The sequence below is a fragment of the Indicator indicator genome, chromosome 4 (assembly GCF_027791375.1).
Source record: "Indicator indicator isolate 239-I01 chromosome 4, UM_Iind_1.1, whole genome shotgun sequence".
Lineage (NCBI taxonomy): Eukaryota > Metazoa > Chordata > Aves > Piciformes > Indicatoridae > Indicator > Indicator indicator.
Window position 1 is genome coordinate 5,920,958 of NC_072013.1, and position 24,948 is coordinate 5,945,905.

The following is a 24,948-nucleotide window of genomic DNA, read 5'->3' on the forward strand; positions in this document are numbered from 1 at the left end:
TCTAAATCCTTCTTGAACTGTGGAATTTGATCTGTTTAGACTAAACTTTTCCCTCTCCTTCAAACAAGTAAACAAACAAACCAACCAGGAGCAGAACCTGAGGGGAATAAATTTGTAATGAGGTATTTAAAGATGTGGGAGGGGATTTTTACCACTTAGCAAATTTTGGTTGAGAGAGAGTGAGAGAGAGAGAGAGAGATGATTAAATCCTCTGGATCTTGAGTTTTTGTCCAATGGCTGAATTTTATTCATGGCAGGACTATCACACATGCCACAGTTGCTAGCAGGAAGATCAACTGCTTTAGGAAGTAACTCAAGAGTTGTCTGGTTCCAACTCCCTTTAGCTTCTTGGGCTAGAATAAGAAAGTGGGAAACTGGTAGAAGTTTCATGGGAAAGCAGGAGGTGTGCTGAATGGCATGGTTTGCTCTTCAAGAGAAAGTAGTTGTGAATTTCAGTCCAGGTTCTGATTCCTCACCATCCTGGTGTCCCTTGATGGCTCCTGCCCACTAGGCTGAATTTATGGAATTGACTGCCCTCGTATGCAGCTTCCTTCTATCACCAAGTCCTTCCACCTGTTTGGTTTTTTTGTTTTGTTCTTGGTGGCTTTTGTTTGTTTGTTTGTTTTCTTTCTTGAGCCCATCATTTGGGAAGTTTTGGGTTGTTCCTAGTCTCATGGGAGAAGTCCTCCCAGTAGGACAGAAGAATGTTTTGCTTGCTATCACCTTGTGCCATTTGACAATTCATTTTCAGTTTGTCCCTTTTGTATCCTAACCTGGCTACTGTTGCAGCTGAAGCATTGCCTTTTTAGGGTATGTTGGGAGTGTGTCATCTGTGCAACCCCTGTCTGCTATTGCTTCTCCAGGCCTGAGGGTTAACTGCAGCAGCACAAGCACCTTACCACCTCCTGTTTGTGCTGCCTGTTACTGACTCTGCAGCGAGGGATGGCAGAACAAGAGTAAATCCTCTCTGGAAATGAGGCAAGCTTCAGCCTGGGCTCTTGTGCAAGTACTGCTAGAATAGCTGGTGTGTGGTATGTTAGGCTGTGGAGTAGATATGTCCTCAGTATGCTTAGATGGATAAGTGGAAAACAAGCGGTAGGGCAGGGTGAGTAGCTGCAGACTGTAGAGCCTTCAGCTTTTGTGGCTGAATCTGTCAAGGCCCTATGTTGACAGACTGCTGGGTTTTATATAAGGACTGCTAAAACACTGGTAACAAGCTGTTGGTAGTCAAGAGTGAAGGTAGGTTACTGAAGGTGGGTGAAGAGCAAGCTCAAAAAATGCTTGTGCCTTCATGAGAGTAATTGGAAGCAAGTGACAGAATTATGGCATTGTCTTAAGAGGTTGTAGCTGTTAATCCGTGTGCACTGACCTACATCTTAAACTATTTTCCTTTTAATGAACTGAAACCTCTGGGGTGTGTTCATCTCCCTCTGCAAGCAGGAATTCCCCTGAGGCTCTGCTTCTGCCAAGTGTTGTACTGGAGCTGGAGAACTGGTGAATTGCTTGCTTCCAGATGTTGTTGAAGGGATTTGAAGCAACCCCTTAGGTATGGAGCTGCTTAGATAAGTTGTAGGATGTGCTAGGTGGATTGGGCTAGAGGAGGCTTGCTGCTGAACTGTGAATAATAAAAGGAGCTTTTTGGCCCAGCAAGTACAGTGATCTTTTTATAATGGAAGGGGGAGGGGAACTTGTGGAGTTTCTGCACTGAGAAGACTACCTAATCTCTAAAGGCTGTGGGCATGCTTCCTCACTGCTTGTGTACTGGCTGGTGCTGGATGGAGATGCCTCTTGTGTTTCTTCCCTGTAGGGCCCATATCATGAATGCAAGGATAAGAGCATTTGTCCCCTTGGCATGGTAAGAAGCATTTCCGGGGAAGCAGAACCCAAATAACGGAACCTCTGGGTTCTCCATTTTAGATCTAGGCAGGTATCTTAATGCAGTGGGGGAAATGCTTCTTTTTTGAGAGCAGAAAGAAACATTGCTGCTGCTTTTGAGGTATATCTTTTACCCTGTCAGCAAAGGGAGAAGCATGTCTGATTTGAAAAATACTGCACGGATGTAGAGTGAGATAAGCACCTCTGGTGGGTGTTGTCTTGAGTCCAACCCTCAGACAAGGAAGGAATGTGGTAGGCCTGACACATACAGAAACTAGAAAGCCAGAGGCCACTGCTGGCTTTCTGCCTTAAAGGAACACCATCTATGTGGTGAGAAAAACCCAACACAGTGCATAGCAAGCATATAGACATATGCTTAGGCACCCTTAAAACTATGCATCAGAGAGAATAACACTGTTTTGTGGTCTTAAAAAGTTTTAGGCAACGTTGTGTTTTCTTCTATTTTTCTTTAGCAGAGATGTCAGCTGCTGAGGCAATAGGAGATGTTTTTCTGATTTAGATAGAACTATAAGATATTTTGAGGGAAATGGAGTTGTCTGGAGAGACTTCAGGCAAAGAAAAGGACTAGAAACAAACAGATTGCTGGAGAGAACAAGATTCTAGGAATGTGAGGGCAAAGTGGAGCAGTAGCATAGCAAAACAGAGTGGTGACGGTGTCCATAGGTGGAGTTGTGAAAAAGATCCTGGTGGTTAAAGAAGTCAGCTGGTGAATGGCTTGATTAAGTAAGCCCTGAAATAAGGGAGTGTTTTAGTTGTGCAAGCAGATCAGAATGGTTGAGAATAGTATAACCTTGGGAGGGAAGACTTTTGTGGAAATACGGCTGTGTTTATTTTTTTTAATGGTTAGGTGTTGATGTAGAATATGCCCTTACGACATTGGGCTTTTGAGGCTTTTATCTATGCAACAGAACTGACTGAGACACTGGCAGACTGTTTAAGAACTTGAGGGTTACAAAGTGCGTGTGCCCTCCAGGGACTGCAGCTTCAGGGCAGGAATCTCCTCAGGGCAGGAGCAGAGCAGGGTGAAGATGCCAGTTACTGGTCTTGTCTGCCTACAGGTGCTGTATCATCAGGCTTGGGGATTTGGGAAGGGAGAGAGAAACAACAAAACACTGTGGAGCAACTATGTAACAAGACACAGGAATTTCAAGTGAAAGTTGGTGCCATGTTTAGAGAAATATCCATGACTGTCCTGCTGTTCTTTGTGTTCAGATTTATAGTTAAAAGCTGATTTGTTGTCCTCTTCCATCCTGTATTTGTTTTGGCTGCTACACTCATGGTAGAGGAGCCCTTCCTGTAAACAATGTGATAAACCTATTAAAGCTGCTAGGTGCTGGATCCCTGTCAACACCCACCTACCACTCTGTGCTGGTGGTGATGCTTTCTAGGTGGGGTCTGCGTGTCACTGCATGTGTGGAATGAAGCTACCAGAGTATTTGGGGACTTCAGGTGCCTGCCTCTCTTCTGGACCACCAGCATCTTGGAGATCTATCTTCAGAAGACTTACCTGATGCTGCAGAGTTCTTGAGCCAGCTTTTGGACCTCCCCACTTTAATTTGTATTTACTTATCAAATACAAGTTCTCTGTGACAGTTTATTGTGTTTACTCAACTAGACTGCACTTTTGGAATAGTTAGTGGAGATGTACAGCACTGGGAGAGCTGAGCTCTCTATTGGTGCAGGATCCTGGCTCAATTTTGTCACTGAAGCAGTATTGAAAAATACTCAGCAAGTTTGGTCTGAGGCAGTGCACTTCTGCTGAGTAGAAAAGGAGGTGTGTTTAATAGTGGCCAGATCATTGTCTGCTGGTGTAAGGCAGTGCCTCTGGTGGGCAAGCACATTTCAAGTACAGCCCCTGTGAGAAGTTCTGCCTTCTCTTAGCACCCTGGAGAACTGACTGCCTCTTTGCATTTGCCCTCCAGCTGTGGAGACTCCTCAGGGCTGGATCACCTTTTCAGAGAACTGTTTTTTTTTTTTTTTTCTTCTTTTCTTCTTGCCTTGGTCATGTTTGGTACTTCTTTAACCAGCTCCTCCTAGTCATGAGCTGATCCTATGCTGGAGTTGAGTCCTTGAGTGAGCAGTGGCATGGGGGAAAAGGGACCCTGCAGACTGTCACCGGGTACGTGCTTTTAGGTAGGACTGCTTTTAGCATCCTTGCTGTCACTAAAACTGAGAGGCTGGTGGAAGCTGCTAATTAGGGGTGTTGTGAAGAGATTCATTCTCTGACTACAGACTTAACCATTTTACTGCATACCTCTGGCTACCTGCCACTTGTCTGAGGCAGGTGAGGAGTATTTTATGCTTGGCTATGTTAGGTGCCATGGAGGGATTTGAGAGGGTAAAAATGAATGTCTGTTCTGCATCCTCTTGACAGCAGGGAAAGATCTATCACTAAGTCTGTTTCCATCCACTGATCTCTTAATTAGTCACTTAAAGTGGAGGGAATTTTTGTTGTGACATTGGTTAGTTAGTATCAAGGGAGGGTGCCTGCGGAACTGAAGCTTTTGTGGTTATAAATTTAAAGTTAATTGGATTTCTGACTGTTATCAGAAGCAATGAAAACTGCACACTAAATTGGAAACAAAACTAGCAAGACCTCTGGTAACCACCTGTCAGTTGTGCACTGTGGCAGGATGAAACTTGAGGTGCCCAGTCTGGACTCTGATCTCCCCTCAGCCACTAGTTCCAGTTGCTTTTGCAGAGAAGTTAACTGCACTGCATCCTTTTGGAGTAGCTTTCTCTGTTGAAGGGATTCCTCCCCAAGGCTGAGCTGACTCCTGGGGTTTTGAGGATGTATTTATGTTGATTTGGTTTCTTTAAGCTGTGCTTTCCTATACCAGTATTTGTTGTGCCCAATTTAAAGAGGAGCTGTAACAATTTTTACCGTTGTGCAATTGTTTAGCAGTAGCAAGAAGGCAGTTAGGGACCTCTTGCTTTGCTTTTTTTCAAGTCTCCCCTGAGCTCATCTTTGTCCTCGTGTGTGCCTTTGGAGAGCACAAGGCCACAGTGTACAGCTTCTGCGCCCGGGGCCCCCTCCTCGCATGCATGAATTCATCAGCTTGATCTTTCCACCCCTGCTCCTCGGGAGGGTCGGATGGCAGCTGCAGCTCCTGTCAAGCATGATGCCGGGCAGGGAGCTTCAGGGAGGAGAGTTACAAAAGGCCCAGCTTAAATCATCTGTGTAAGGGCACAGAGAAGGCTCTGTCACCCAGACCCCACTGCTTGTCTTCTGGTGCTATGGTTGTAATGACATTAGCATTTCAAAAAGGGGATTACCACAGCCCACAGCTTCTGAGGGGAGGATATTATTTTCTGTTACTTGAAAAGCTGCTTTCTGACTCTCTGCCTCTTCCCCAACCCCCACTTATTTATTTATTTATTTTCATGTGGATACTGAAGGGTTATTGAGGTGGCCACACCACGTTAAAGTGGGTTGTTGCTGTTGTGAGGAAAATAGTTGCTCATTGGCCTAAATGTGGGCTGGTAGATCTAAAATTACTGCTGATAGCGTTCTTTTATTTGCCAATTTAGAGTGACTGACTGAGAATTTCCTAGTGGAAAATTTCAATTAAAGGGTCTGCGTTGAGATCACAACTGTATGAAGTCATGCTTGCAGGAAGAAGTTCAGGTAATGATACTGGGTTGTCTTGTGTGTTTCAGCAAAAGTAATTGGGCATCATGTGCATCCTATTCTTTGTCTGCCTTCCACACCTCTTGTGGTACTAAAACCTGCTTTGTGTCCAGGCACAGGATTTCAGGGCACTTCCTTGGGAAAATGACTGTTTATAGAAGGTCTTGTTTAAAACTAGTAATTTCTCTGAGGAAACTTAACTCCTGACTCTTAAAACTCTGGTGTGGTACCCTTACCTTGGATCATTGTTCAGTTGTTCTTTTTTCACTAAGTTTAACCTGGTCTAGTGGAGAGTGTCCCTGTTGGTGACAGGGGTTTGGAACTAGATAATCTTTAAAGTTCCTTCCAACCCAAACCATTCTGTGATTCTGTGTTCACTTTCCTTTTCAGATAATCCTTCTGTTGTAAACTTTCATTAAGACTCTATATGCACTGGGCTAGAGGAAAATACCCACAGTTGCTATCTTCTTTCCATTTCCACAAGAAAGCCAAGCCAGGCATATTGGTCCTCTGGTCCCTGTGTCAAGAGAAGAAGGGGAATTGGCTGCCAGAGAGAGTCAACAGGGTTTAACTATGTATGGGCCCTAAAATTAGTAGCTGTCCTACGGTATTCAAATAAGAGTCACTTGGCTTCAGTGTATGAGCATGACTGGAAGGCATGTAAGCAGAAAATGCTGATGGTTGCCTGGAGCTTCATCCTGAGCAGTATTGGTGGTGCTATGTGTATTGAAATGTTGAATAAGGATGGAAAGGTATATTTTGAAGAGATATTTTTATATGTGTAGGTTGAAGTGTTCCCAGGCTTTGATCTCTGTGTGCTCATAAGGACTGGACTGCCCTTGTGTGTTCACGTAGGATATGGTTCACCAAACATTTTGCAAAGCAGTGCTGGCTGGAGTCACAGTTGTCCCTTGGATGTGGGTGCTGCTGGGTGCAGCCGGGAGTCAGGCCTCTGAGTCACAGCTCCTGCAGTGGGGCAAACAGCCAGAGACTAGCTGGAAGAACTGTGTAGCTCCTCCTCAGAGATGGCAAGCCTGGGCCATAGATAAACTGTACATCAGGGCACCAAGCAGGAGCAGAAGTAGTTTCATCTGTAAACATAGTGCATGGTACTTCCTTGTATGAGGAGCAGCTGGGAGAGCTAGGGTTGTTCAGCTTGGAGAAAAGGAGGCTGAGGGGAGACCTTATTGTTCTCTATAGCTATTTGAGAGGAGGTTGGAACAAGGAGGGGGATAGCTTTTTCTCCCTGGTGGCAGGCGACTAGAGGAAATGGATGCAGGCTGCACCAAGGGAGGTTTAGGCTGGATATTAGGAAATATTTCTTCACTGAAAGGGTTATCAAATGTTGGAATGGTCTGCACAGGGCAGTGGTGGAGTCACCATGCCTGGAGGTATTTAAACAGCAGTGTGTGGACCTGCTGCTTCGGGACATGGTTTAGTGGTGACCTCGAGGTGCAGGACCAAAGGTTGGACTAGACCATCTTGAAGGTGTCTTCCAACCGAAGATAATTTGGTATGCTGAGGGAGGCTTTTAACTTCTTCACAAGAAAACAGGAACTGTGGAAGGCCTTCCAGCAGTGTGGTGGCTGCTGCTAAGGTGTGTGCCAATTCAGCATATTTCTGACTCCACCAGTTTCCAGACCTGTTTTAATCTGCTTATTTTTGTAGACCACACAACTGTCTATACCCTTCAGTAAGGATGAGGTGCCTTAAACATTAGATACTCTGGAGCTTTTGGGTGCCCAGTGCTTTAAGTGAGCTGGACAGAAAGCACAGGGTGGCAGAGCTGCAAGTTGCTGTGGTCACTGTCTTGTCCTCTCCCTTTTCTCTTTCTGCAAATGCACCAGCTATGCAAATCTGCCAGCTCTTGGGAAGTTAGTCACTGAGCCACTCCGCAACCACCTCTAGCTGGACAGGCTTTTGAATTTGCAGTTTAACTTAGCTGCTGTGCATCTTTGACTGATTTTTGTGATGCATGAACTTCTGCGTCCTCTTTTTGAAACTCCTATTCTGGTAGTGACAATAGAAATGAAATATTTAGTATTATGGCAGAAGCAGACTGGAGAAGAAGTAAAACTGTAAATCTGAATGCTGTGAACCAAAAACTTATGAACTAAAGAATGCAGCAAACAAACAGCATGGCTTGTGATGGCTGATGAAATTTTAGGTACTGGGGTGAGGGGAACCTTCTGTCTTTGCTTCCCATTTCAAGGCAATTAATGGGTTTAGGCTTGCAAGAGAAATAAGGACAGCAAAAACTAGAATGAGTAAGTGCTGGTTATAGTACTTAGTGAGATAAGAGCATTAATAATTATTATAGAATAAGAGGAGGGGAAAGAGCATGAAGAAGTAGCTATATTTCCCTTGCTCCCTGTTTGGAATAATGAATTTAATTACTTGGAACTAGCTAGTAGCAAACTTGGGGCTTTATTGAAATGTACTTTTAACAAGACTACACATTTTAAAAGAAAAAGAGGCGATTCAGTAGAAATAATTGAAGATCCCCTGTTGCGAATGCAATGTAGAATTTAGAGAACTGAATTAATATACCTCTGATGTACTGGAAGGGGAGAAACCAGAGCAAGAAGATGCAATTCAAAATGCAGGGAAGCAAGCAAGATACTGGCTTTCAAATACGTCCTTATAATAAAGCTGTTCTTTCTTTTGTTCCTGTCAGCATGAAATAGAGACAAATATGGAGAGGAAATGGCTGAGCAGATTAATGGTGTTCTGTGTAACTAGCAGCAAGAGTGCATGAGGTGGGAGAAAGGAGGTAGGGCAGAATGCCAGAAAAGGATCTCTGTGTAATAAAGCTTGTGTCAGGAATTGCTCCCTTTTTGATGGTGCAGTTTGGTTTCAGTAGCATCTGGAAATCCACAGAGAGAAACTGAAGCTAGCTTTCTCCAAAGATTACTTGATGAATAAGCAGATTGAGGCAGCATGTGGAAGAAGGTATGAATTAATTGCCTTCATTTGCAGTGTTGGCTGCCCACTCTTGAGTTGTTTCAGAAAGGCAGGACAGAGCCATTTTAATTTCTTCTTGGTGGTGTGGACCCCCGGACAATACTAATTATCTGTACTAAAAATCTACTAGCAGTACAAGAGAGCTTCCGATTTCCATCGTTCCCAATTCTGTGATGAGAACAGATGTTGCCAGAGCTGTGTAGGCCTTGAATACAGATGCAGGGGAGCTTAAATTCTCTCACTGCAGTTCTGCCTGGAAAGATGCTTCTGTGTTCCCAGTTTGCCCAGCAGCAACAGGCTTTTCTGCTATCTTCAGCAGTAGCAAGAGACCCAGTAGGAGGGCTTCTCAGGGCAGGATTTATTAGAAAATATGCTGAATAAAGCAGTTTTATGGAGCAATGAGGGCAGTTCCTTCTGGCTTTCTTAGTGACCCTTTTAGGTCGTCAAGAAGTCTATTTGAGAGTAACTTGCTATGGTTTTGGTCAGTCTCATCAGGTGCTCAACCATGGAACAAGTATTTTCCCTGACTGCAGCCAGTACAGATCCTGTAGAACAAAATTGTAGCTGATCATTCTTGTCCTAGGTGCACCCCATGCAAAACCAGTCTTCGAATTCCTGTGGGCTACTACAGCCCTGGACATTTTCTTAACCACAACATAGTTCTGTCTGTGAAGGTATTTTGCACTTCTAGACCGGACCTAACTTCAGCCTAATAGGTTGTGATTACTCAAGAGGATTTCCATGTTATGTTCCCATTGCTGTGAACCTTGGTTTTGAATGTTTGTAACCATTTCTGCTGAGGAGTGATAGGTCTCTTAATATGTCCTGATTTTGTACATGCAGTTGTATGACCTCCTCTCAGAATGGAGCATTGTTATGGAAAAACTCCTTTTCTGTAAGCTTTTTGCAGAGTCTAGACTGAAAATCTGTTGCTAGTAAATGTGCTAGACTGGGGTTAGAAGTTTCCAAGCAGTGAGCTTCAGAGCACATAGTAAAATCCACATATTTCTGCCTGCCACATGATGACAGCTTCTTACTTTCAAACTGCTTTAGTTGTATTAAGGTGGAGCTTGAAATGTGTTTTGGCTTTCCAGTGCACGCAGTTTCTGTGACTGGCAGAGGTGTGTGCCCCTGAGTAAGAAGGTATGATCACAAACTGCCTCTTACACTTCAATGAGAGTATTCCCCTATATTCTTACACACTGAAATGACCTTCATTGCTGATGAGGAGTTTAAGAGGAGCCCAGTTACTGAAAGAAAAGAGAGATGTGCAGTTGGGTAGTTTGCTCTTCCCTGTGATGTTACCTCAGAAGGGTTGTTGCAGGGTGGAGTGAGATCAGTGTCCTTCCAGAGCAGGGGAAGAGATACTGAAACTTGATTTCTGTTTACCTTCTGAGCTAAAGAGTAAATGTCAACTGTCTGATTGTCTCATCCATGCCTGAGAGTAAGAGTGACAGTGACAGCTCTGTGCAATAAGTAGGTTGTGTTTTCATGTGATTTGCTTCCATGGCTTTAAGTTCTGATTCTTGTGGGGGGCAGGGCTGTGAAAAGAGATCATGGCATTTAGTACAAGACAGGCACTTTCATCCACTTTATCAATGAAGCCATACCAAAGGGGAAGGAAAAAGGGAGAAAAAGTCAAGTGTGACCCAGATCATTTATCCCAGTGCTTGGATGACTTCTTAGTCATCAGGCAAGATAAAAAAAGAAAAAAAAAAGAGAGAGAGACAGAATGGAGAAGAGCAGCAGGTTTGGTTTTGGTTGAACCCTGTGGTTGTCCAAGCATTAAATTCTGTTTATACTTCTCGGGAAGTTGCCTTTACTTCTGGTGAGAGTGGGTGGAGTGCAATGGTGTTTTGCCATAAAATGGCCTTTTGCACAATTGCAGCATCAGAAATGAGAACCTATTTTAAGGTTTGTTGCTGGGTAACCTTTTGGGAGAACGAAAATCTGTTTCTTGGTAGTGCTAGGTCTTGAACATGTATTTAAGAAGCAGTGACTTCAAAGTCCCTAGCTGCTTCATGTAAGTAAAGATCTGATCTAGTGGGTTTGCAGAAGTTTTTGTACTTTGATTCTAACATAAGATTTTTTTTGGTGAGGTTTTAGAAGGCTCTTGTGTGCATGCACAGAGGGAATGTGGTGTTAGCTGGAAAATGAGTGGTCATAATCCAGTCGAGAGCTCAGATGAGAGAGCAGTAATTTGGGAGGAGGGGACACAGAAACTCTCAGTTTAATTTGGATTGCTCAGTATTTCAGTACTGATGGAGCATACAAATTATTTTGAGGAAGTTTGCCTGGGAAGCAGATACTTCTAATGCTTCTCTTGTCTTTCTTGAATTTAATCTACATTCTACTAAGTCTGAGCTGTTTCCTAGGAATATTGTCCTCTGCTGTCAGCTGCCAGAATATAGCTGTTCTGATGAGTAGTATCCTAGATCCTAAGTGTGGCTAAAGTAGGCTTTTCTAAAAAGTGAATAGAAAAAGCAGGAGTGGACAAGGGGCAGCATAAAGGATGGCACTGCAGGCTGTCTGACATGATCATCACTGTGAAACTGAATGCCAACAGCCTTGGGCAATCTTTGACTGTAATTATGTTGGCAATGGGAGGAAAGTTCTGACAGTGCCTGTCCTTGATGGGATATATGTGGTGAGAGGAATAACTCCTATGAGCTGAGCAAATTGTAGGGGTGTGGAGGAGATAGGAATAAAGGAAAAATACCCTAAGTTTGCAAGAACAGGCTGTGGATTCCTATACCACCTCTTGTCCTGGTAGCTCCCTGATGCCTGCTGAGCAGGGCTCTGCAGTACTTGTTGCTTTACTACTAAGACTGGGGTTCCTGTTATTTCCTTCCCCTAAAAAAAACTCAAATCCCATTTTCCCCAAATAATATGGAGGAGATGGGGGAACAAATGAACAAAACCAGGAAGGCTCTGCTGAAGGAGCTACTGTTTCTGTCTTTTAGTATCAGAATGGCTTGTCAATACTTACCTTCTAGGAAGCCTATGGATGAACAGTATGTGTTGAAGATACTATCTTCCTAGCAAGCTTGACATAAGTGATCAAGTTTGAGTTTGGAGCACTCCAGTTTCCGTTTACGTTACTTCCCCTGTAATGCTTATTCTTCCTGATCAAATGCAGGTGCTGTTCTCTGAAATTCTGTGTTGGTGTATGAGATCAGCTACAGAACAATAACTGATTTGTTGTTGGTTTGTTTTTTAACGTCTGGAACTCTATTTTCCAGTTCGGATGCTCGTTTATCTTCAAAATAACCTCTCTCCCTGCTGGCTCGTCCCACTAGCTCTCAGGCATAAGGCATCCCTATCTGTTATTTAAGTATTCTCAAGGAGTCTGCATACACAGTTGTGAGTTCCCAAGTATGTGTCTTGGTGGGGGGGAGGCAGCATTTCTGCTATTTTTAGCATGATTTCTTTGAGTCTTTCATTTCCTTTGTGTGAGAAACTTCGCTAACTGGCAAGAGGCTGAACTGTACAGTAAGCGGATCTCAAAGTTACATGGAAAGCTTTCCCTCCTCTGCCAAGGAACATGCAAGCTGTCTGGGCATTTTCACCAAACCCTTCTGATAGACTGAGGTCTGCTGAGGAGCTGAAGAGACATCATGGTATAGCCTTACAGAGAATTATTGCATCTTGGAAACAGTTGGTATAGAGGCACTATCTGTGTACTGTTTATTTTTGCTGTGTCTGGAGTCTTTGTTTGTGTCAACTTGTAAACTCCATCTGGCCATAATGCTTGGTGGCTTATTGCCTCCCTACCCAACTACCATCTAGAGAGTGCGATGGGAGAAATTCAAACATCTGTTGTACAGAGAAGGGAGAAAAAAATGCATTAACTTTGTGAATCATCTGTTTAAATGAGGAGGAGAGACTTTGCAGTTCAGGAAATTTATGGAGCATAGAGAGACTCAGAGTTCTGTAGGAGACATGGAGGTAAGGCTGGATGACAGCAGAGAAATAGCAGTAGGGGTGTTGAATTCATTAGCATGGAAAGTGTTCAGATGTAGACATGGTGACTTAGTGGGCTGGAATCAGTGACCTGCACATGTGGCTTGGCCCTCAGCTGCTTTTCTGCTGCAGAGCTAAGCAAGCTTAAACTGAACCTCGACCTGGAGAGCCCCATGCAAGTGGTGCTTGCTTCATCTTCCTGAAAAAATGGGAACATGCGTGGGGTCAGCTTTTAAGCTCTAGGATGTTCTGTGTGTTGAGGCAGATGATCTGCTTGTGAGCTGCCTCTTACAGAAATGAGGCTTGCTGAGTCAGTGCCCACAGCCTGCAGATGTCTGCTTGAACCCAGGCTCCATGGGCAGAAGCTTAGTGAGGCCTGGGAAGGTGTGTGTAAGGCAGGTTCAGTGGCTGGATCTGTACAGGGAGGGAAATCTAGCTGCAGAAACTTCACCTTGGCAATGGTACTAATACTGAGGCCTCTGGTGAGAGAACACAGAGAAAAAGAGCAGCATAACCTTTGCCCTTCCCGGGTTTCAGCGTTTGATAGTATAAGCACTTTTACTGGAGAAAAAGTGATGCTGAGATGGTATGAGATCAGAGCACTGATACCTGGGGGGAGCTGGGATTTGGGCATTTGCTTCCTTCCACATGTGTTCATGTGATGATGTGGGAGGTAGTTCTGGGTCCAGCTGTGTGAATGCTGGGGAGTCCCCAGGGTATTCTCAGCATTCCTCTGAGCTCCAGCCCTGGCTCTGCAGAAGCTGGGAATGCTCATGAATTTTTCCCCACTTTGTGCTCAGCAGAGCGCTTCCTGTGGGACTCAGGCATGCTGCAACAGCTTCCTGTACTGCATTCTTCCCTGGGGACCATCTGAAAAACTCTTTATTCTCTGTAAGGAACTTCTTGAAATGGCTTTGTTCTTGCATGTTTTGGGAGAGATTATGTTGCCTTTAGCTGACAGGCTGTAACTTCTCCTACTGTCTTGGTTGCTTTTGCTTAATGTTTCCCTTCCAAAGCCTGAATCAGAAGGTGGTTATGAAATCTGCCTGCTAGATCAGTGTCTATACATATGTATTCTGTGTTGACCAGAGTAGTGGAAGGGATTTTTATGTGATAGGGAATTAAATAATTTTCCTGTAAACAATTATTTGTCTTTTGGAGTAATCTGTCCATCCACCCCCTTCTGTTTCTCAGAATACTGTAGAATTGAGCTGCTATCATGACATGACAAAATGTCCATTTAGGTTCTGCAGCTCTCAAAACCAAATTTGAAATGTTCTGCTGGACAGACAATTCAGATAAAAAGGAGCAAGAACACTGTTGTTATCCACTAAATATCACTGAAATGTACAAAACCTGTTCTTGTGGGTAAATGCTTAAAAAAAACCAACCCACCTAATAACAACCAGAAAACTAAAGTAATAAAGCAAAAAAAAAAAAAAATCCCACTCAACACCTTCCCCTGAAAACCCAGATAACCATAGCATCCTCTTTTATGGAGCTAGCTATTGAAACAGGAGTTGAAAATCTTGTCTGATGTGAGAGAATGCTAGAGCTGAGCAAGAACTTCCTCATGCATGTTTGATGGAAGAGGACTGTGAGGAGAAGCAGGACTCTAGGAAGGAGGATGCCAAACTGTTAAGAAGCTTAAGAGGGACTTGAAATTTCTTCAACTTGATCCTGTAAATGATGTCTGGAAAGTGCATAGGACAACAAGCAATAAAAATGGTTTCATGTTGTTTTGGCTCTTGTGGTATTCAAGGAAATCAGGTTTTGTAATAGCATCTGAAACTCAGCTGAGTTGTCTGGAGGAACCTGGCCTGCAACAGTCTGTTTTCAATAAGGCAGTGTCCTAGCCCCCGGGGTCTTGCTTGGCCTTTTGAATTCAAGAGAGATCCAGAGAAAATGCTACTGTAAAGGTGTGATTCTGGGTACTTCATGCAGCCAAAACTCAACTGAGCATTTCCACACTGTTGTTATCCTGTTAAATGTGTGTTGCCTTGAGAAATACTCTTGCTGGCCTTGCAAGCTCTGACATGACTGATGATGCTGTATAGATAAGATACAGCTGAAGGAAGCCACTGGGGAGAGCTGAGCAAATAAGTGTCTTAGAACAATAAATGAAACTTAATGAAATGTCAAAAATAATGAAATCCAGCTGGTACAGAAGGAGCCTTGTTCAGTTAAAACCAGACAGTACCACTGCAAGATGGTAATGCAACATATGCATCCCTACCCCTCGTGTTGGTCCTGTTTATGACAATAAAGGATGAAGTAAACTCCAGGCCAGAGAGACCTATGGGGAAGAATTACTGAACTGTGAAATCCTGCACCTGAGTTGGGTTTCTTTGTGTAGAAACCTACACAGATGTGGAAGCAGTCAAATTAATCTGTACATCTTTGTCATTTGAAATAATTACATTGGTGACAAAACCCTTAAATCGTTACACTGGATTTTCTAGACTACCTGAAATCAAATATTCACAGAGGCAGGCAGGAAAGCTCTTTAAAGAGGAAGTCTGAGGCAGGAAGGTAAGACCTCAAGTTAGCTATTGGTGGAGCAGGTCTCCTTGTATCTGGGCCTTAGTTCCAGGCACAAAGCTGCAGTGTCCCCGACTAAAAAAATCTCAGCTTCTGTTGTAAGGATCCATAACCTCCAAGTCAGCAGTGGGGTATATTTTGCCTGGCTCAGTAGGGGCTGGAGTTGTCTCCAAGGCTGTTGAGCACCTGTCAGGCCAGCTGTCCATCAAAAACACCAGGAAAGGCAAAAAGCACTACGCATAATAAAGCATGTGAGAATTTTTGCTTGCTTGTTGTTTTGTTGGGGGTTGTTTTTTGTTTGGCTTTGGTTTTTAAGCTTTAGCTTGTGGTATTGAATGAAGAACTTGCTTGGGTTACCAGGGAATAGGAATAAGAAGCAAAGAATATGTATAGCTTTCTGGGTTTTGTTGCTCAAAAGCAGTGAAGTACAGAGAGGAGGGGTTGAAGTTTAGCAGTCCTTGAGGTGATCTGGTTGCTTACGTGAAGGTTGTTTTGAAAGTAGTTGTACTGCAGGGTTTGGGGTTGTGTGTTTTATCATCTCTTTTTATGTCAAACAAAAGGAGTAGTATTTCATCTCTTCTTTTGTTTTTGTCAGGCATCTAGAGCTAAAATGGATGGTGTCTTGGCAGTTGCTACTTCTAACCTTATTTTATGATGTGCTTTTTCAGCTGGATATTTTGACTTGCCTGTGCTTTGATTCCAATGGCTATAGTGAAAGCGTCAAAGGGCAAGCAGTATTTCAAAGGGTGAGAGCTGCTTCTGCATATTATTGCTGAGCACTTTTCTTGCCAACTGTGGAAGGAGCTTTGTGCTTTTGAACAAATTCCCAATTGTGGCTTGAGTTCAGTGCTGTTTACCTTGTGGGTGTTTGGGATGAGGAGCTTAGTCTGAAAGGAAGATTTTGTTTGCTGCTAGGTATGCTTTTGACAGTTTGTTAATTTATACTTATTAAGTTGCTTAAAGCACTCTTGGTAGGTACTGGGAAGCTATTACATTTGTATAATGAGACTGTCTTTTCAAAAGAGGTGGTAGAAAACCTGAGTTCTTTTATACACTGCATTTGTAAGGATTATACTAAGGTGCCATTTACTTTCCATGTGGCTTTTGATCTGCAGCAGAATTTGAGTGGGTGGAATGTGTGGGACCCTGGCTGTTCTGCCAGAACTGATGATGTTTACTGTGACTGGTAAATCCAAATAGCAGCAGCATCCCACCAGACCTCAATGCCTCTTGCCAGCCATGCCCCAGTCACAAAGCAAGTTTGCCTATAGCTAGGGTTACCTGCCTTCTTTCCAAAACCCACTCTCCAGTTATTTGCATTGCCAGTAAATAGAGAAGGCCACATACTGAGTAGGTGTCAAGTTTCCGTGGGGGTTATATACGGTCTGACACCATCTTTCCTACTGTCACCTTGCTAGCACTTAAGTCGCTCAATGCTGTTAACAGTGTTAGGCAATTTAGAAACGTTGTATCCCAGCTAGCTCTTCTCAGCAGAAGGAACTTCTTTGTTTTGAGGCTTAATTCTTCAACCTCACTTGATATATCTTAGAGCTTTTGAATTATTATTCTGGATTGAGTGTGAATCAACTAATCATGTCTGGAAAACGTAGCTGAGATTGGTTGAACTAGCAGCATAATTGAGAATCTCTAAGACTTTGTGGTCTCTGGGAAAGCTAGGTTTGCTATGTGGATTATTTCTGTCTCTGTGCAGTCTGAGATGCCTCTCGCTTGGAAAAGGATGAGTTACCCCACGCCAAGTGGGGCAATTTTTGTTTTCCTGTCAGAAGTTGCTCAAGATGCTGAGCTCCTGTAAAGCTAGTAGAAAAATGACTTAATATTTACAGCTAGCCTAGCCACATCCAAAGTGAAAATATGAAGTGTGCTGAAGAAAGTCTTTCCAGTGAGACAGGACTAATAACTCTTTGCAGTTCTGCCCAGCCAATGGTGAATGATTTGAGTGCTTGTTCTGACGAGTCCCATGACAGAAGTGAGTCATTCTTACTGGATAAACAAATCTGCCCAGATACTAGGTTCTGATATATTCAATGGCCCTGAACATAGGCAAAGGGCAGAAGAGAAATGGCATGGCAGGATGAAAAAGTATTGTCGTGTGTGTATCAGACTGATGTTTCAGGATTGCTCTCCCTGCCCACTTTTCCCCAGCAAAACCGCCTGTAGGTGTGCTGCAGAGGGAGTCGTCAGTAATCCAGGGCTTTGAGCTTCCCAGTTTGGTGATCTCCTGTGTGCCTGCCATTGCTAGATCAGCCTTGGCCCAGCTTCTAAATTAGTACTTTTTGGATAGGCTGACTCAGAGGCAGAGCTGCTGCTGCTGAAAGGATGAAAAATGAATTTGGCTGCAAAAGGCTCATTAGTGAACGAAGGAGACCTACCAGGGCAGAGCTTTAACATGACTTGACTACTGCAGGGATCTGTCAGTGCACACATAAGAAACCAAGTTTCCTTTCGAAGCTCTAAAATTCTTATTTCAAAGATTCCTATTTTCCTTCAGAGTTTAGGTTTGCCTGTTGTGGAAGTTTGTGGTGTCTGCCTGAGTTCAACCTCACAGGGGAAGGGAGGCAACGGACTCCTACTGCTGTGTTACCAGGCAGGTAACACAGATGTGTCATCCAGAGCTTGAGTGGCCATGATGGAGCCCACAGCAGGGACGTATTTGGGGAAACTGCCATAGCAAGGACTTTTAATGCCTTATTGGGGAAAGGAACTTGATTACTGTAGTAGGCTGAAGTTAAGGAGGGGGAGCATTTTGTAGTCATGAAAATCTACAAGCAAATGAAGCTTCCTGAGGCACTGCTCAATTGCAGGCCTCTTATCACTTGCTGGTAGAGATTAGTTTGGCTTGGCTGTATCCTGAAGGTGTGTTCCCCTTGTGTCCTCAGCTAGCATCAGTAGAGGGGCTGTAGTTATTTCAGTCAGGGCTTAAAGACCAGGCAGCACAAATTGGTCATCTCTGTTCTGTCGGACCCTGATGTCCAAAATCAGCATGAACATCTGGTAGTTAGGCTTTTTCCTATCATGTCATTGTGTTTGCTGAGGAGGTTTTCCTGAGAGCAGGACCCGTAGTGTGTGTCAGGCTTTTATACTAAAAAGGCAGCCTTGGGATATTACTATATCTAAATTGAAAACCCATCTAGAATCAGCCAAGGAAACAGCAGGGTAAATGTACAGGTTATCTTGGAATTGAGAGCAATTTCTCTGGTTTTGCAGATTTCTGGAAAGAGGTGAGCAGGGACAAGATGAGAAGTCAAAGTTGTGTGAAGAGTGCAGTTGAAGTTTAAAATTAGGACCAATAGTCAAGGACAGTGGATGTTATTTGACTTCAAATGCCATGCTAATATCTTTTTTCCTAACCTGCCACCACACAGAAGATGCTGTAAGTTCCTGCACAACTGCCTGTTCTTTTTGTGTAGGAATATCAAATTTTTATTTTTTTATTTTTAAAATAATCTTGTTGCACTTTAGTAAGATTGGATGAGCAGCCAGCGAGGGGAAGAGAGGCTCCTCATGAGTGTTGGGGCTGCTTCTGCCTGATATGGCAAACACTTTTAAACTCTTTGTATTTCTTGGTAATGGGAATTTTAGCCTAATGCAACTTTCTTAGGGGAACCTTCTTAATCTTTGAAGGGGGAGAAAACGCCACAGAAGTATGTGGATGCTACTTGTGGTAGTGGATCTGGGTTTCAGAAGCAGAATCATCCCATATTCTGCTTTTGAAACCAATTATGTGAAATGTTATTACAGCACTTGCTTAATTTTCTTCTCCAAACACATGGAAGTAATTATGTGGTGGCTGAAAGAAGGCACAGGGAGACCAGAAACAGCCTTGGAAAACAAAAGCCAAAGAAACGTGTGCCACTCTGAAAGCTGTGCTGTGCCCCGGGGGAGGAGTTGAGTGCCTGTATCAAACTGGTTATTCTGAGGTGTCTGTGCAGCTGGCTCCAGCTGCAGCCCAGATGCAAACTGTTTATGCTGTCCTGCCAGGATGGGATGCTGTAAAGCACTGGTCAGCTGACTTTCATCCTTACTGGACCTCAGCAAGCTGCATGAGCTCCCACAGACATGACCAACAGCGATTTTCATTTCCCTGCGTGGTTGTGCAACAAGGAGATTGCTTTATCGGAAGATCTTAAAAGCACTTCTGCAGTTGTTCCTGGTTTGTTTCCCCTTCCTCGTTAATGTTTCCGGAATTAATTTGTCAATCCTGGCTTTGTTTAAAAGCACCAGACTTTTGTTGTCTGATTTGGCCTTATCCTGATGTCCAGAATGCCTGCTGTGGATGAGAGCCCTGCTGCAGCCGGCCCTGCACAAACAGAATGTGAAGCCAGGTCTGGAAAACTTGGCAGTGCTCATCTTGGGGCCTTCCAGGCTGAATCATTTGGGAATGTGTCCCTGGGGAGTGTATTATAGGTGGGCCTAACACAGGGAAAATAATACAGTTGTCATAGTGAGTAGCATTCTAGTAGGGAGGCAGACCTGCTGCTGGAGTGTAGTTGTGTTTTGGTTGCTGCTTTCCATCACAGAAATCTTCCTTTCACAGATGTGGGTTCTGTAAGCCCTGGATTTTGTGTCTTGGTTTTCCCTGTTGAGCATACAGCAAAGTCTGTGTTCCTGTTCTGGAGTGGGGAAGGAATTTGAAAGGTGTACAATTTATTTTTCTGCTAATATTTCAGTGAAAGAGGGAGTTGTCTAACTGAAACAAAGCTTTCTAAGGGGCAAGCAGAGAGTTATATTTTATATCAGGACATTCTGTAGCACTGTGGAGGCACCAGTGGCAGCTTCATATAGCCTAAACATTTCAAGTCTTGTAGAATGTAAATAGAATTTACATTTTCGAGCAAGCTTTGATGCTAATGGTTTCCTTTTTAGGAGAGAGATAAGCCACTGGGAAAAAAAAATCGTTATTTCTATTAGAAAGACAGACAAGACTCATAATTAATGTTGCACTAGCATGCTTCCTCTATGGTTGCCTAATCACAGCTGAGTGTTAATAAGCATAGAGTTTTTTAAAATACTGTTGTAACATGTTAATTAAGATAATTTGGCTCCATGTGTCTCTTGAGTTACCAGATGGTGACTGCATTGGTGGAAGGCTGCAATTAGTGTCTTTTCTTGCTTGCTTTTTCTTCCCCTGCCCTAAAGAAAAGAAAAAAAAAGACAACAGAGAGAGAAAAGAAAGGCAGCTTTGGTGTGTATGGGGTGGCTGTGTGAGGGGTGCCTGTTACTGTACACAGTGCAAGTGCTTGTGTGTAATTATATAAATGCAAAGCTGTATGATTATATATACAAATCCCTTTGCTTTGGTTTCTTCTCATTTACTCGCATTATGACATACAGAAAAATAAGTCTCCTCTTCAGGGTATGTCCTTCCTAGGGAAAAAGTACTTTCCCTGTAAGGCTGCAGTCCTGTTCAGTTTGCTCCTCTGACTTCAGAGTAGGCAGCATCTGGAGCCAGTAAAGACAGAGGGTTTATTTTTCGGTGGAGTTTGGCCTCCGTTTGATACACAGAGCCCAAAAGAGGGTTATGTTTTGCAGTGTGTTCTTAGGAAAACCTAAAATATTTTAGGGGCAGGGTTGGTGAGAAGTGTGTGTGCTCACAATGAAGGCCTTTTATTGACTTCTGCCTCCTGTAAGTGAAATATAAAGAGGTCCTTTAGTCTCAGCTGTTGTGACTGGGCCCCAGCAGCAGCTGCAGTCTCGGGTTTGTCCCCCTGGGAAATGGCCCATCTGCTCATGTGCTAGAGAAAGCCAGAGTGCTGAAAAGGAGAAGGTTCAAAATCTGTTCTCCTGGTTCCAGTCCCCATTTCTACCACAAATTGCAGACCAGAGGAAAACCTGGGCATCTGGTAATCTGTCTTTTTCAGTGTGAATGATGTCTCTGGCTGGAGATGCACTGAGTTCTCAGCTGCCTCCAGATGGCAAAGGATAGTTTCAGACTGGGTTCCTTATCACATGTTGTGTCTGCAGCTACTGTATTTCTATAGTAAAACCAGGCAATAAGCAAAAAAAAAAAAAAGTCACACAAAACAAACAAAAAACCCCCCCCACCCAAACCAGCTGTCCACTAACACTTTCATCTGCCTGAAATGGGAGCAAGGAGCGTTTCCTGTCCAGCAGGAAAGACCTACCTGTCCTCTCAGGAGGAGGCTTTCTAAATACTGCAAGAGACTGATGAAATGTAATGGGCTAAAAAACGTCTCCCTAAATGTCCCCATGATGCTGGATATTGGAAGAGGGTAAAGTCTCAAATACGATTGCCATTAGTGTGCTTCCTGCAGCCAGCTTGCCATAAAAAACCCCAGTCCAAAGCACATGGTTCTTTGTGTTTGGCACAGACCTGGTGTTACAAACAGTGATGTCTATCTGTTGAACACTTAATGAGCCCTTTCTTAGCCTAATAGTCATATAAGGCTAGGAAAGTGGGTAGACTCAGATTGTACGTTAGGAAAAGGTCTTCACCATGAGCGTGGTGAGACACTGGAACAGGTTGCCCAGGGAGGTGGTGGAGGCCCCACCCTTGGAGGTTTCTAAGGTCAGACTCAATGGGGCTCTGAGCAGCCTGATCTAGTGTCAGGTGTCCTTGCCCATGCCAGGGGGTTGGAACTGGATGATCTTTGAGGTCCTTTCCAACCCTGACAATCCTGTGATTAATCCAAATGCTTGAACTGGGGAGGAAAATGCAGGAGCAGAGGGTGCATGGTGGGAAGCTGCTATGTTCAAAACTTCTGATTGCATCCAGGCAAACATCCCTGTTTGGAAACCTGAAGCTATTTATCACTTGAGATTGCACCCTGACTAGCTGGGGCATGTGGGTGGAGGTGACTACTAAAGCACATCCCCTTGTCACTGTGTTCTCAACAGGAAGGAAGTTGTGGGTGGGCAAGAGACAGTACTGCTGATGAAAGCCTGCCTAGGTGCTTTTTCTTTGCAGACCAGCTGCCTGGGAAGTGGTTTTTCTTTGGTAAATGATGGTCTTTAGTTGACGTAGCTAGTCTAAAAAGGATATGAAACAGTAACAGACTCGTTTCTTACTAAAACCAAACTCCTTCTGAGGGAGGGCCCTCCCAAAGTGGCTTCTGCTGTTTATAGGCTGGTTTGTGTGCACAGGACAAGAGAAGGAAAACAAGGATGTTGCCTGTCTGGGTTTCATACTGAAGGTGAAGCTGGCTAGTCTTCTCCACCCATCAGCTCTCTGTGAGCAGAAGACTCTTGTGTCCAAACCCCAGTCCCACCTCAGGCAGAAGTGTGACTGAATGTCCTGATTTAAGAGGAAAAGGTCCTGAACCTAAGAGGAGTTTGTGGAATCATTTTGTTCTGTGGTCACTTTCACTGCAACATACTTGTCTTCCCCTGTTCCCCCAGAGAGTGATGCAGCAAGAGGCTTGAGCCTTGACAGATCTGAATGCTCTGTGAATCAAATGAGTCTATGTGTTTATTTATTTATTTTTACTCCTTGAGGCAGCAAACCACTTTTAGCCTAGACTCTTCAGGGCGTAGGTGGTGAAGTTCTCATGAGAAATGCAACAGAGTTGGACAGAGGATTTCCAGTCTGGTTGTTGGGAAGGATTCATGAAAGAAGTGCTTGATGTGGAAAATGACTTGTTTGCCAGTTGTATGTATGCCTTTTGCTTTGGTGCCACGTTTTTCTCTCAGTAGGGTTTGAGTTCATCATATACCAGGTAGGGATCTGTCCTGCTCTAGTAAATGTTGTAGGGTTTGAGAGACAACCACTTCTCTAGGAGCAAAAACTTAAGCTTAACCATACCAAATTTTGCTTGCACAAAGACTGGGACAGTGTGTTCTATTAGGTGCAAGCTGAGGCACTGTAGTCTGTCTGCAGCACTGGGAGGCTGATGTGTTGCCTTTGTTGCTCAAGAAGCTGCTAAGTAAGCTTGGCAGCTCTAGCTGGCTACCCTGCTGCTGTGGCTGACAGTAATGACGCTGCTATCTGGTCGGGTCACATTCATGCTTCTCTGAGTACCAGTGACAGAGGTTGGGAGTATGTCCAATAAATAGAGATCCAAGAACTGGGCTAAGGGAGGGGTGAATTGTTTCCTTATTGGCTTACTAAATAACCAGGAGATCAGTGGAGAGGCAGGGTAGTGCCCTGCTGGCAAGAACTGAACTCTGCAAATAGAAAACAAGGTCTTGTCTCCTATTAGCAAATGTGTCCAGAGCTCTTGCTAGCAAATTGATTCTGTTGCTTCCAAAGGAGAAACTAATGTTCATTGTCACCCCTGAGTGGGATCTGTGGACAGCACTCTGCTAGGATTGTCAGACCCTCTAGAAGCCTAAGTGAGCATTATTGCTGGTCTCCAACTCACACTTCTAGCTGTCTGTCTGGTCTGTGTCAGGCTGTCACATTTTTTTGTGTGAAAAAGCATTGTGTAAAAAAGATGAAGCTCTGTGTATGAATTTATAAACTAATAGCAATTGGAAGAAAACCCCAAACCTATTGCTGCAAGCAAATTCGGGACACTAAGAGAAGAGAAATGGTGACCTTTGTTTTCAGCATGCTGTTAATTAAACCTGAGCCTCAGGTCTGAGATGCTGAAAAAACACAATCTCTGCAAAAGGCTTCAGATGCAGCTGGTGTTTCAGACCACCCGTTTAGCTGGGCCCAGGCTGAAGGGGGGAGTAGAGAAGGAGGATTACTCTCATGGGTGCTTTAGGGAATGTGAGACTTTTTTAAAGTCCTTGCCAGAAGTTAGTAATAGCTTTTGTAGTTCGCTCTTGTACTGCAGCAATGGACACACAACTTACCCAAGTTCAAAATCAGAGGCCTCCATAGGAGGGACAAGTAACTGGAAGATGGGGATATCTTGTGTGTGTTTTGGATGCTTTTCTAGATATGTTATTTCTATGGCTAGTGGCAAGCCCTGGCTGACAGAAATCTTTAGATGGTAGAATCAGGAACTTGAACCTCTAGGGAAGCTCTCCCTGCCACCACAGAATGTACTGGAGCACAACTTGGAAGAGAGTAAATGGGCAAAGGCAGTGACTGTGATGAGGAGAAACCCTTCCTCTGCAACAGGAGATATCAAAAGAGACAAAACCACATATTTTAAGGCAAGACAACCTTTTTTAAGCTGTTCACAAAAACCCTACTGTAGAGGAGTTAAGGTAGCACAGGAAGGAAATGGTATGGTCTCTAGTATTGTGACAGTTTAACTGGGTGCTTATGTGTTCTGCTTTACAAAGATGTTTGCTCACCAGGCAGGACATGATGGCATGTGACAATCGTGACAGGTTTAACCAGACTAGCCAGGGAATGTTCTCCTTGTTAGGTCAGGAGGGTGGATTTTTTGTCCACAGAATGTTGTTCCTCTGTGAATCTTGATGATACTGGTTAAATGTAGTAGATCTTGTAGAGGAAGAAAGAGAAGTACTTAGCTTAGGATCTTCCATTTCCAGTCTTCATATCCCACAAAAGTTGTGGTATGTCTGAAAGCCCAGGTATTAACATATCAGGGGATCCAGTGAAGCAGTTACTGCTTCCCCAAATTGCCTCCATGACATGTAAGATGCCTCTGACACTGCTCTGAGGACTGTCAAACATGCTAGAGCACTTGTCTAGTCTGAGGAATTTACCTGAGGCTCACTCCAGCTTGCTCTTGAAGTTGCTAGAATTTTGGGCCTGACAAGTATAAACAACAACTTTGCCAAAACTGTTCCCACCCTAACGTTAGTGACCTTCTTGTCTTTCTGTGGAGAAGGAGAAGAAATGTTACTGGATGTTCAGTGCAAAACATCCCTCTGTTAAGCAATGTTATACTCATCTGTCCACCCACGTAAGGTGAGCAATGCAGTAATTTGCTTTCCCTCAGTTACAAACTCGTAGTTATACACTCTAGCAGATGATGCTTAGTAATAGTTGTCCTGTTCTGTTGTTTATTTGTTACTTGTTGGTGCTTGGTTGGTTTGGGGTTTGTTTGTTT

The 24,948-nt window shown here is 43.8% G+C and overlaps 1 protein-coding gene across 3 annotated transcripts in view; it reads left to right on the forward strand.

Moving 5' to 3' along the window:
- The window catches only part of SUSD6 (sushi domain containing 6), an 83,173-nt gene that overhangs the window by 41,457 nt on the left and 16,768 nt on the right, over nucleotides 1–24,948 (forward strand). The gene's annotated exons all lie outside the window — the stretch shown is intronic.